This window comes from Asterias rubens, chromosome 11, assembly GCF_902459465.1.
Source record: "Asterias rubens chromosome 11, eAstRub1.3, whole genome shotgun sequence".
NCBI lineage: Eukaryota > Metazoa > Echinodermata > Asteroidea > Forcipulatida > Asteriidae > Asterias > Asterias rubens.
In genome coordinates this window covers 3,668,968-3,682,869 of record NC_047072.1, presented here as the reverse complement: position 1 = coordinate 3,682,869, position 13,902 = coordinate 3,668,968, and the positions used below count along the sequence as shown (strand labels likewise).

The following is a 13,902-nucleotide window of genomic DNA, read 5'->3' as shown; positions in this document are numbered from 1 at the left end:
AGTGACTACAAGTGTTCTTTGAGACTCTAAGTATGACTCTATAGCCAGCAGTTGCCTTCATTTTATTCAAAATATTTTTTTATTAAATTTTTTAAATTACCATGGTAACTTGCAAAAAAATGTAAAAAAATATAAAAAGTGTGAATAATTACTGGCTTCCAAATATGATTTTTTATTTTTATTTTATATATTTGTTCTTATTATTTATAATAAAGCGTATAAATAAACAGTGATAATTGAATCAACAAGCTGATGTTTAAATGTTAATATTAATGATAGTATTGATACGAGGGTTACAAAATAAATATCTCCAACAATATTAGAAAATGATATAAGGCACATGGCTTCTTTAAGCCTCGGTATTTTTTTTAAGAATGCTCAGCAAAACATTCAGTCACATGATTTTGATCATCATGAATTGTGAATTGAAATAGCGTTTGGTGAAACTTTTTTGGTGGGCAAATATTTTTATATGGCCTCAACATTATGACAAATTTTTGTACCTTGTAGAAATGCCTAAAATACCAAACTTTTTGCATTTACAAGTGCAAATGACCAGTGGAGCCTTACGTGTTTCTAAGTTTTGGTCAAGGGAGAGGAGACTCTTTGCTTGGCAAATAAAACCACACAATTTTTATCTAGGGACTGTTTACATCGCGCACAGAGAGGTAAAAGATTTGCCACGATTTTAGGGACACCTCAAAAAACAGGACCTCCTACGATACTTAGCCAATAGCCATAATGCCTTATTTTAGGACAAAAATGTAATTAAATTTGTTAAGTAGTAATTAAATAATATTTTTGATTTATTTTGCACGCCATACTACTACTGCTAGCTTCTGAATATTCAATAAAATACCAACCACTGAAAGGTGTGAAAACATACGACGTTGCTCCAATGTCGTGCATGCATAAGCACTGTTAATGGCGGACTGTCTCTCACAATGTAAAACCAAAACTTTAAAAATTTCAACACACCCATGAAGTGAAAGTGATATTGTTAAAAAAATTGGATAGATGATTTGAAAAAACTGATACTGAAAACACATGACACCAGGATATATGTTTTTTATGGCAACATTTCGAAAACAGGAATCTAGCGCCCCAGTCACTGGGTCTAACACTTGTCATTTGGTACTTACATTTCAACAATTTCTGAATGGGGGCATCATTCAGCGAGCTTGCTTTTGCTAAAAACACCTAGCTCAGAAACCGATCCCAATCAATAGCATGTAAAACTAAATTTCACAGTAGTAAAATACTACAGTCGGAAACCAGTCATCTCGCCCCCCAGCAAAGTCGCCCTCAACAAAGTCGCCCCCCTGTCAAAGTCGCCCCTCACAAAGTCGCCCCCTGACAGAGTCGCCCCCAACAAAGTCGCCCCCGACACTGTCGCCCCCTAACAAAGTCGCCCAGTGCATGGTAGTCTTGGTGCAAGACGTTTCTCGTTTCCTTATCACGCACACCGCGGCCAATTCACCGACAGATATTAGAACACTAAAATAATATATATATATAACAGGTTATTTACATTTTATGTACGGAATATATATACATAATTAAATTCAGAAAACTAGCTAATTGGTTATCGAAAAGACAAAGCATTCGCGGATTTATTAAAAGTAAATGTGGTTATTTTTTTTTTTTAAACACAGTTCTAAATTTTTGTTCGCGGATTTATTAAAAGTTATTGTGGTTATTTATTTGTTTTTGAATATAGTTCTAATTTGTTGTTCTACTCCAAAACTTTTTTTTTTTTTTTAAATACATGTACTACTTTTTCCAACTTCAAACTTTTTTAAATATTTGTTATTTCCGTGTAACTGATGGGTTGTTTTTATTTGCATATATTTATTTGTTTTTTGTTGATGTAAACTTCAAACTCAATTTGTTTAATTGTTTCCCCTCCATGTTGAAGCAAATGTTTGTGCAATGGTAATTATGGTCACGAATTTATTAAAAGTTATGGTGGTTACATATTTGCTTTTAAATAAAGTTCTAATTGGTTTTTTTTTTATATTTAAAACCTTCTTTTTTTATAGTCTATATGTTGTTTAATTGAATAAAATTATGTTAACTCTAAAACTGATGTGTTTTGATACATTATTTGAAGTTCTTGAAGTTTTATTGTTGTGATAAGTTGACAGGTTGCCTACTTTAATTAAAACCCTAAGTCGATCACTAGGCCTACAGACAAAATCACATTTTAGTCATAACAATTGTTTATTGTTAAAACAAATTGATTAAAAATATTAACTAAAAATATTGGGTATAAAAATATGTTTCCGGTATGGATTAAAAATTATGCACAGCAATAATTTGGTATACAATCTTAAATGGTTGGCATGCTTAATTTAATTCAGAAAACTGTCTATGTTCGATACAGATTTACATAATATTAGAAGGCCAATTCAAAGTATAAAAAAAAAGAAAATAGCTAATTAGTTATCTAGCGAAAATTTATTTTAATTTGTGCTTTGTGTAAACAGATTATTTATATTCATATTTATTTCAAATTATTATTTTCCAAAGAGAGTATTTTATATAGTGTGTTTGCTTCCCTATGTGACTGGATTAACGGGCTTTCGAGCTACAGTGTTTAATTATACTTTTGTTGATCCTGGCCATCACATTAGGGTTGTTTTATAATTTCCTGTGCCCTTATTGTTTTTTCTTGCTTTGTATTTACTTTTGTACATGTACTTATAATTATCTATTTGACATACTGTCTGCTTGTATTTGTAATTGTTTATTGGCCAAATAAAGAATAAGAAAATAAGAAAAGACAGAGCATTCGCCAAGCCTGGAATCTCCAATGGTTGAATCTAAACCGTTAACAAAGAATCTTCTTGGGCGACTTTGTTAGGGGGCGACTGTGTCGGGGGCGACATTGTTGGGGGGCGACTATGTCAGGGGGCGACTTTGTGAGGGGCGACTTTGTAAGGGAGGGGGGCGACTTTGTAGTGGGCGACTTTGCTGGGGGGCGACTTTGTAGTGGGCGACTTTGCTGGGGGCGACTTTGTTGTGGGCGACTTTGCTGGGGGCGAGATGACTGGTATTCCTACAGTCAACAGCTAGCTAGCTGCAGTGCAGTGCACACTACTGCCACCGTACCCAACCTCGTTCTCAGTGACCTCAGTGATGAACGATCTCGCCGTGCAATAATTTTCTGCTTTTGTGAATACTGTTCACGATCGAAAGGCAGTAACAGAGCCGTTTGGGAGGCACACTGGGGCAGCGGCCAGGGGGCGAGGACGATAAACCATCTGAGGTCGTAGTTGTAGTCCGCACCAAAGATCGTATAGCGCCTTTGGTCCGCACACTACACACACAAGTCCGCATCATCATCAACAAACAAGAGGGCGCTAAGCGGGAATTCAACGTGCGTGACACGAGGGGCAATAGTGACTAACACTCTGTCGTGGTTCGTCTTTGAACTTGACATTTTTGCCTTTTTTTAACTCAACAGCTCGATCCAGCTATATAAGTTTAACTTTGAGGTAATGTAGTTTTTTATTTTATTTTAATATTTCATTGTTTGTAAGTTGTGTCATGAATGTCATGAATGTGAGGAGGACTTGTGTTTTGTGGTGTGTACTAAAAAAAATTAATAATCATAATACTGGTCATGATCGTGTGTCGTCGTACATGTCGTAGGACTAGGAGGGCCAATAATGTTATCGAATACCGGACACTTCGGCACCTCGCAAACTCGGTACCTCATATGGAAAACTTTGACCCCGTTTTAGACAGAAAATAAACCCCTGCTCTCTCTCATACACCACGTGTGTGCACCCACACACATAAATTAATATGCAGTGCGGTCACAAGGGTACCGGTGTCATGACAAAAACTGTTCCCTGGCAATAAGTGTCCGCTGAGCATGCGCATTAGACCCCGGACACTATTTGGCACGGATTACGTGACACATAGTGTCTGCCAACAAATAGTGTCCGGGCGCCATGCTGCGCTGTGCTGATTATTTATAATCAAATACAACCAAAGAAAGCGTTCAACTTCAAGTACATGTAATATACAAGCCAAATTAAAGAACAGACGAACATAACACTTGCTCTCAATCAAAAGTATGTAAAGATTAGTATTATGGTAAAACAGTGCAGGTTTAACAAGTACGGATTGTGCTAAATGTTACAAATTATTTTTTATAAAATAATAATAATATTAATAATGACGTCTTCTATATAGCGCCGGTATCCACACAAGTGCTCGAATGACGCTTGCTCCAAAAAAAATATTCCAGCAATGCAAAAAACAAGAACAAATTCCAATGGCTAGTGAATGTTACTGAAATGTCTTTGAAAAAGATGGGTCTTTAGGGTTGATTTGACAGTGTTTATTGTCTGGATGGCTCTGAATTCTTCTGATGGAATGTGGTAGACCGTTCCACACCTTCCCTGCAGCTACCTGGAAAGAACGGGATCCCCATGAATTATTTCCAGCATGTTCCACAAGACGAAACTTGTCAGCAGCTGAACGTAGATGATCACGTGCTGGTACATATGGCTTGATGAGGAAAAGTTTCCGCATGGCGCCACCACTTTTTCATTCGATATGAAATAATATAGTATCTAATTTACCTCATTGATATATCCCTTTTTGTAAAAATGAGTGAAAAAGTGGTGGCGCCATACGGAAAGTTACCCCTTGATGAGATCACGGATGTAGGATGGTGATTTACCATGTATTGCCTTAAAAACAAGTAGGCTGATCTTGTATGATTCTTTGATCAATGGGGAGCCAATGGAGCTGCTTCAGAATGGGTGTGATGCTCGAGTACTTCCTGGACAGTGTGACTAGTCTGGCTGCCTGGTTCTGTTTTAGTTGAAGTCTGTTTTTAACTGCGATTATCATTTACTTCAAGGTTGAACAAAAGGGCATTACACATGTCGAGTCTGGATGTAATATATGCATGGATGAGGAGTTCAGCAACTGACTTGTTTATGTGCTTGCGAATCAGACCGATGTTCCGAAGTGACAGGCAGGCAGCACAAGATACATTGGTGATGTGATCGTCCATGGAGAGATTCGAATAAAAAATGACTCCAAGGTTTCTGACGCTATCTACTGGTGTTACAGTAGCCTCACCTACTCTCAACCCAGTGACATCCACCTTAGATAGTTGTTGCTTTGACCCAATGATTATGAACTTTGTCTTACTGTCATTTAACTTCAGAAAATTCAGGGTCATCCATTGACGGAGCTCATCAAGACACGCCTCAAGTAGCTGAAGAGCTTGGGTAGATTCTGACTGAACAGGCTTAACTGAGACGTAATATCTGAGTATCATCTGCATAACAGTGATAGTGCTCAGACCATGACGCTGGATAATATCCGCTAATGGACGTGTGTACGTATACAAAACAACAATGGCCCAAGAACAGATCCCTGAGGAAGACCATATTGAAGAGATGATATTTCAGATACAACCAAGAATGCTTTCAAGCATACAAGTCAAGTTACAAAATAGGCGAACTATGTCAAGATTAGTATTTAACTTTTAAGTAATTAAAAAGTGCAGGTTAAAAAATACGAATGAAAGTGCTTAATGATAAATAATGCAAATATTTATAATCAAATACAAGCAGGAAACCGTTACAAAAATGTGCAACTAAAATGTTAAAAATGAAGCGAGGCACGCAATGATGATGCACGCTAACCGCGGACTCAAGTTGCGTGGACACTATTTAGCAAGCTTCCGTAAACAATGTGACGTCATAGACGCTTGACCAATCAGCGGACAATGAGCGGACACTTTTTGCCAGCGGACAGTTTTTGTCATGACACCGGTCAACTCCATCCCAAGCTAACTCGGTCCCAGTCAACTCGGTCCCAAGTTAACTTGGTCCCAAGTCCACTCGGTCCCAAGTCAACTCAGTCCCAAGTCAACTCGGTCCCAAGTCAACTCGGTCCTTAAATTGACCAACCTTCATGTTTATTAAAAAAAAAAAATTATTGGTACTGTTTCATAATGTAAGTTAACTTGACAGTTTGTGTAAGTTTTGAGCATAGCTGGAAGTTTTGTTAATTATTATTATGAGAGCAAAGACCAGCCAGAATAACCAAACGTTAATTTTCTCATGTTTCAATTCTCAGAAATTGTACTTTTTTATATTATTTATTGTACGTGTTTTATTGAGAAAGTTTATTGATAAAATTAAAATCTGTTCTTCAAAAAAATCAAAGAGGATTCAATTGTTAATGTTTGGCAATTAACTGTTGAGAGTCATACAAACAACAATACTCTGTAAAGTTGAAATTTATCCGCTCATCACAATTAATATTCAAAAGTGAAACAAATGGCATGTTGAATATAGAAACAAGTGGGACTATTGAAGGCATCGGAAACCCTGGGTATTGCGATGCACACTCAAAAGGACATTAGTTATTGGTTTTACCAATTCAAAGAAATTTCCGTCAACAACCATACAGACCGAGTTGACTTGGGACCGAGTTGACTTGGGACCGAGTTGACAGGGACCGAGTTGACAGGGACCGAGTTGACTTGGGACCGAGTTGATTTGGGACCGAGTTGACAGGGACCGAGTTGACTTGGGACCGGGTTGTCTCATAAGCGGTCACAGCAGCAGCAGTTCACACGATCAAACCTTTCCAGAATCACATACATTGTTAATAAAGCCTAAAGGGGGTAAACAACTGGAGCGAAGAATGTTCTTGCATACAGTCATGCATACAAATACAGTGCATTTAGCCTGATAATTATTTCCAAACTGAAAAAAATAATAAGTTTAATAATTGTCATGCTTGTTGTACTAGACCGAATAATAATATAATAGTTTTTGTGTATGTAACCATGAAGGTAGACCTCCATGATGTAACCATCCACCATAGAGCAAGGACCATCACATGACAGTATGTCATGAAAAGTGCATGTCAATGTCATGCAAAGTCTTCAGATATGAAAGGAGCTCAACAATTGGATCGAAAAAGGCCCTATATTCCTCTAAACCAATCAAAATTATTCTTATATCACTGGAAAGAGAATTTTCTCTAGTTTATTTAGACATGCGATCCAGTTGTGTAAGATGAATGGAACGGCAGTGCTGTTCAATTTAGTGAGCAAACCCCGGGAAAACACTTTTCGAGTTGCATAAATTAAGAAAAAATATCGTAACAAAAGGGGATGTTTTATACTTTCAAATACTGAGTTAGCGATCTGGTTTGGTACGTATAGCACCACTTTTGTCCAGCAATGGAAAGTTTGCGGGGAGGGCTGTTTTTGGCCATTTGTTTCCTGTGTTAAGCCCCACGTGACGGACTTCAGTGAGCAAATGTCCGGAAGTTTTCCATATGCCTGTAAAGTCGGCACCTTGCAAACCTGGCACCCACTCGGCACCATACAAACTCGGCACCATACAAACTCGGCACCATACATACTCGGCACCGGCCTTTTTTTGACTAACAAACTCGGCACCAAGCAATATCACCTCGATTCTCGAAGAGTCAAGAAGTGGTTAATTAAAGTCACCTGGAAGTGGTATTTTGTCAAAATAAAGCTTTTGTCACTAATATTATGTGTTTTGATGAGTGGAATGTGAATAAACAGTTAACTAAGGTTCCAAAAAATAAATTCTTAATTTCTTATATACAAATTTAAGAGTATGCCCCGACCCGAGAGGGCGCTGTTCGTGACATCAATCGAGGCGCAATATTTGAAGAGGAAATGCTGCACAGCGCTGAAAAAGACGTCGGGACCAGACCGTAGGCACTATACAGTACAGCCCCATAATTGCCATCGAGGGATGCAGGGGAAACGTGGGCTGTAACGAGGGTGTTATTACCCCTATCGAGTGCACACGCCTCGTAGCAAGCGAGTGAAAAGGGGCTCGTTAGGACCATCTTTTTGAGACGAGGTCTTCGTGTTCGCTGAAGCAGATCAATAGCCCTCGTTACACACAGAACAAAGATTAAGCCACGCAAGGCACACAGGCTGCTTCTGTGAGGGACGATCTCAGATAGGGATAACAAAAAAACACTTGGACAGACGGACATGTCATAATAAAGAATGCAACCAGAAATTCAAGTCGCCCGCTTCCATTGGTGTCGGTGTCGTCATGAATTTCATTCATAATGGAGGAGTTAAATTGGGGGAATGACGTTGTAAAACCATGGAAAGGGAAAACTCTTCATCTAGAAACTTGTAAAGTCAGAGTCTGACAATATTTATTTGATTTGTTTTTCCTTTTTTTTCTCGTGTGTATCAACAAAATTCCACGCCTGACTCTCTTTCAAATTAAATAAACCCGTGGATGTGGTTTCGTGTGGTGTTGAAGTTGTTCTGTTGTCAAAAAAAAACCACAGATTTCTAGAGTTTGTCCCTGCAGTCTGGCTGACAGATTTTGTCGTCCAATGAAACTCCATCTTCTTTTAAAATTGCCGTTTGAGACGTTGTAGTAGTGGAAAACATTTTTGTTCACGGTAGCCGAAGATTGTCTAAACTCCGTCTGTTTAATAAATTGCCGTTCAATATTTGTGTTCAATTAATGATAAGAATGTCCGACCCACCTGTTGCACTTAAATTCCCATTTTTACATTGGAGTATTGGAAATCAATCAAGAGTGTCCACCCCGTCTGTTAAGTAAATTGCCGTTAGATGTTGGGAGTATTGGAGAAAACAAAAACGTTTCTGAAATGTAAAAAATGTCCAACCCGTCTGTATCAAATTGCCGTTGTGTAACGTTCGAGTAGGCCTATTGGGGAAAAAATGTTTAAATGGTAAGATTTCCCCAACTCCGTCTGTTTGATAAATGGCGTTTTGTAACTTCGAGTATAGGAAAAGAATGCCCGGATGTTCGAGTATTGAAAAAGTTTTTTTTTTAAATGGTAAGATTGTCCAAACTCTCTCTCTGTTTAATAAGTTGCCGTTTTGTAACATTCGAGTATTGGAAAACAAATTGGTTAATTAATGTAAGGATGTCCGACCGGTCTGATTAATAAATCGTTTTAATAAACGGCAAGATTGCCAAAACTCCGTCTGTTTAGTAAGTTGCCGGTTTGTAACGTTTTGGAAAACATTTTTATTTAAATGTTAAGATCAGGAAGATTGTCCGAACTCCATCTGTTTAATAATTTGACTTTCGAGTATTGGAAAACATTTTTGTTTAAATGTTAAGGTTGTCCAAACTCCGTCTTTATAATAAATTGCCGTTTTGTAACATTCGAGTATTGGAATTTTTTTTTTTTAAATATAAGAATGTCCGACCCGTCTGTCTAATAAATTGCCCTGGTGTAACGTTCGAGTTTTAGGGGAAAATTGTCGTTGTTTGTGGGAAAAAAAGTTTCGGGGAAAAGTTGCCGAGTTTTGGAGAAAAATGTTTAAATGTTAAGATTGTCCAAACTCCGTCTGTTTAATAAATTGCAATAATGTTGGCAGAGTGGCGTACAAAGCAAAAAATTAAGCATTGTTTACAACAAAGTGTATAACAAATACCCCCAATTATTGCGGCACATCTAAGTGATTTTTTATTTTTTTTTTGGGGGGGGGGGGGCTTCTGGTTTTACTTTCAGTAGACGGTCTATGATGGCCTATGCCTCCTATCTCCGCAAAGATGCCGTATCGCAGCGAGAACGGGCCGCATGACAGTGTGTTCGATACATTTCTCAAAAAAATAACCAGATGTTCAGCATTGTGCGGCGATACTCGTGGATCGCATTCTTGGGATTTGCATACAATTGTTTAAGAACTGCTCGATATTAGAGTGCAAACTGTGCAAATCACAAGAATGCGCCCCACGAGGAAAACAATTATTTGTTTTATATTTTTTTTTTTAAACAAATGTTTGTATGAACTACCCCTATATGTGTACCTCTGGTTAGTTCAAAGTAGTAACTGATGAAATTGCGAGATGGATGCCATCCCTAGGTTACCTAAAGCAAGATTCTCGGCTGAGTGATTTAGATAGATTGTAACATTTATCATCATTATTTTTCTGCATGGCGGACTTTTTTCAGGACCTACAAATCCGTAAACCATCTAATAAAATTGGAAAAGCCTAACCATGTTTTGAAAGGCCTTGAATCATGACTACGTAAATTTTTAAAAACCAGTGCCTTGACGACGAGTAAACATGTGGAAAACAATGGGTGCGTTCGTTTAGCTTCCCTGGGTCGACCCCGGTGTGTGGCGTTTTTTTTTTCCAGGACGAACTGGGTAATTATCTGCACACGATCGTCCTGGAAAAAAACCACGTCACACACCGGGGTCGACCCAGGGAAGCTAAACGAACGCACCCATAGTTTCGTGCCCTTTTCTTTTAAATTCATTTTTGGCAGTATGGTACTACTATCTAGTGCCCCCGAAATTTGGCTTACTCCAAGGCCAAAGTGGGAGTGCCTTGAAATGTGTTTCGTAATTAGAGGCCTTGTGTTCAATATTAGTGCTTTATAACACTTCGTTGCACCCACTAACAAACGTTCAGTTGGTGAAAACGCTGAGCTCGCTCATCACTACTCTCTATTTTTAATATAAATTAGCCGGCACTCAATACTTTCCCCTGTATGTCCTATTTGAAACGACCCTCATCCTGTATTATGGTACTCATTGGAAAAACTCCTATGGGCCGTGATGGATAATAAATGTTGGTGCTGTCCCATCCAGTGACGTTGTGTCTGTTGACTTGTGGTAAATTGAAAAATGTATTGTATTAATACGATTCCAATTATAGTAACTGTGCTGTACTATTTCCACCGTTGTTTTTTATAAACATGGTGTTTATGGGAAATAGTTTAACCAGGAAATGTGACAATTAAACAATGGGGGGCCCCCCACGCTTTATTTAAACACCTCCTGGTGTGCATTGTCTGTGATGCACTTGCTGTGGGTCTTATCTGGTGTTGAAATGATACAATAGCCACTACTGGTTGCCAGCATTCCCAGCAACATCAACGTTTATTGTCATATGCCCATCCGTTTTCTACAAATGCGTGGTTAAACCATCAGAGCTGACGACTCTCCCTGGTTCAAGTTTGGAATACTGATGTGGAAACTTCGTATCTTTTATGCTGAATGTAATTCTAAATACATGTAGGTCCCTGAGTGATAGTGACTGCCCTGCAAAATCTCCCTTGTTGCAAGGTCAACTTTGTAACGGAGTGAACATTTATATAAAAAAATATCCCACAACGGCAATAATATAGTATTGTAACAATAACAACTTCGGACATTCTACATACACTTATACAATATTTTTCCCAATTTGCAAATGTCCCATAACGGCAATATTATCAAAAGGAGGAGTTCGGACCTTCTTACCCTTACAAAATATTGTTCTCAAATACTCAATAGTTTACAATTAAAACAATTTTGGTGTATGGAAATGTCCCACAACGGAGGTTGTTATTAAAAACACGGGAGCTCGTTTTGACAATCTTACTTTTCTCCAATACTCGAACGTCTCATACTGCAATTACAGACGGAGTTGGGACCTTATTAACCCTTCCAAAAAATTGACTGTTATCAATATCTCAAAAAAAAAAAAAGCAACTTATTTTAAAAGACAGAGTACGGACATCCTTACTATTGAAATAAAAGTAAAGCCAACTGTAAATGTCCCACAACCGCAATACTATTGAAAAAATTCAGTTCGAACTGACGTCTTCCCCTTAAAAAAAAAACAAGCTTTCCAAGTCCCAAAAGAGCATTGTTATTCACGTCGGAGTATTGACCTTTTTACAAATAAAACACTGTACTTGGAAATGTCCCACAACGGCGATTATTATTAAAACATAGCTCGTCGGATATTCTACTAATCAATATACATTATTTTTTTCTCCAACACTTGAACGTCTCATATGGCAATTACAGACGGAGTTCGGACCTTCTTACCCCTTTAGAACAATTGTTACCAATGTCTCAAAACGGCAACTTATTAAAAGACGGAGTACGGACATTTTTTACTGTTGGAATAAAAGTAAAGCCAACTATTAATGTCTACAATCGCAATATTAATGAAAACATTCTGTTCGAACTGACGTCTTCCCCTTAAAAAAAATGTTCCCCAAATTTCAAAAGTGCCAAAACAGCATTGTTATTCGCAGCGGAGTATTGACCTTTTTACAGTTAAAAAAAGTTTGTACATGGAAATGTCCCACAACGGATGCAATCTACTAACTAATAAACAACATTAACTTTTTATCCAATACTCGAACGTCTCATACGGCAATTACAGACGGAGTTCGGAACTTCTTACCCCTTTAGAACAATTGTTACCAATGTCTCAAAAGGGAAACTTATAGAAGACGGAGTACGAACACTCTTACTGTTGAAATAAAATTAAAGTCAACTGCTTTCGTCCCACAACAGCAATATTATTGAAAACATTCAGTTCGAACTTACGTCTTCCCCTTTAAAAAATGTTCCGGAATACTCCCAAAACGACAATTTGTTATTCACAACGACGGAGTACCAACATTTTTACAATAAAAACAATTTTGGTACATGGAAATGTGCCACACCGGCGATTATTATTAAACATTCAAAATACTCAAAAGGGGTCCTACTACTTGCCGTCAACTCGCCGTCAACGCACTTGCGTCGTCAACTCCTCCAATATACATTTAAAATCCACAAAAGAAGCATAGAACTGTAAAGTATCAGCTGAAAGAGAATTCGCGAAAGTTTTAGGTCATATTTCGGAATAAAAATTGAGTTTTTTTCTCGTGAAAAAATTATCTCGAAACAGCAAAACCGTCGGCCGCCATCTTGCTTTTTCACATTGATTAGTCTCGGCCCAAGATGTCAATGATTGGTACTTTTTTTCTATCAACACAAAGTCGTTTTTGGGCAGTTCCATAGAAATGTAAACCTCAGTGCCAAAATTTCAAAATGGCACTAATGTGGCAAATGAGGCATCATTTTGTAGCTAATTGTATGAATTTTGATAAAATATAATTTGTTACTGAAAATATTCAGCGGCTCAAGTGTTATATTTGACTGAAAAAATACTTTAAAAATAGTGAAATTGGCTCAAAAATAATGTTTTGCCAAATTAATCAAAATTTTTACTGTGGTTGAGTTGGTCCATGAAAAACGTTTAAAACTGTTTGTTATGAAATTCATTGGTTGGAAAGATGTTTTATAATGATCCACACAAATATGCCGGTCGTACTACTTACTGACAACTCGCCGTCAACTCCTTTTACTTTGCGAACTTACATTGTCAGCCATTTTGCAGAGTCGAAAAATTTGATCCCACAAAACGGCGTGCCGTGTTAGTTCACAAAGTGACATATATAAGGAAAACCGTGCATTTTCGAGGCATGTCCTACTACTTGCCGTTGACTCGCTTGGTGCCGTCATTTTGCCGTCAACTCAACCACTATGCAGATGACTTGAGTCAAGACTGATCCATATGGACTAGTCTTGACCCAAGTTGTCAGAAATCAACTTACATGAAGCGCAGTACATAATACACTATGCGGTACTGATAATTGACGTCTTGGGCCAAGGCTATTCCGTTTTCAAGAAAGCGCCCTCTGATGTCCATGTTGTACAAGTTTTGTGAAAAAGCAAGATGGCGGACAACGGCGCGATAATTTTTTCACAAGAACAAAACTCAATTAATTGTAGTAAAAATAACCAAAATGTAACCTAAAACTTATGAAAATTATCTTTTAGCTAATACTTTACAGTTTTATGCCTCTGTTGTGGATTTTTAATGTGTGTTGGTTGAGGTGATGGCTAGTTGACCGCAAGTATGACCCAAATGTGCCTAAAAAATGCACGGTTTTCCTTATATGTTGTGAAATAACACGGCACACCATTTTGTGGGGGTCAATTTTTTTTCTCTGCAAAATGGCCGACGGTGTCAAAATATGCCTCTGTTATGGATTTTTAATGTGTATTGGTTGAGTTGATGGCGAATT

General features: G+C 37.8%; 2 protein-coding genes across 3 annotated transcripts in view; one reads left to right on the top strand and one right to left on the bottom strand.

The window, feature by feature from the left end:
• Positions 1-1,311, bottom strand: part of LOC117296424 (histone deacetylase 8-like) — a 37,615-nt gene extending 36,304 nt beyond the window's left edge. The window contains exon 1 of the mRNA XM_033779333.1: positions 1,143-1,311. The gene's annotated coding sequence lies outside the window, so the exon portion shown is untranslated. The remainder of the gene's footprint in view (positions 1-1,142) is intronic.
• A 1,883-nt stretch (positions 1,312-3,194) lies between these two features.
• LOC117296542 (CTP synthase 1-A-like) overlaps positions 3,195-13,902 on the top strand; it is a 50,818-nt gene continuing 40,110 nt past the window's right edge. The window contains exons 1-2 of one of the 2 annotated variants that reach the window (XM_033779513.1): positions 3,195-3,500; positions 5,195-5,368. The gene's annotated coding sequence lies outside the window, so the exon portion shown is untranslated. The remainder of the gene's footprint in view (positions 3,501-5,194; positions 5,369-13,902) is intronic. The other variant, XM_033779512.1, reaches the window with a different exon arrangement.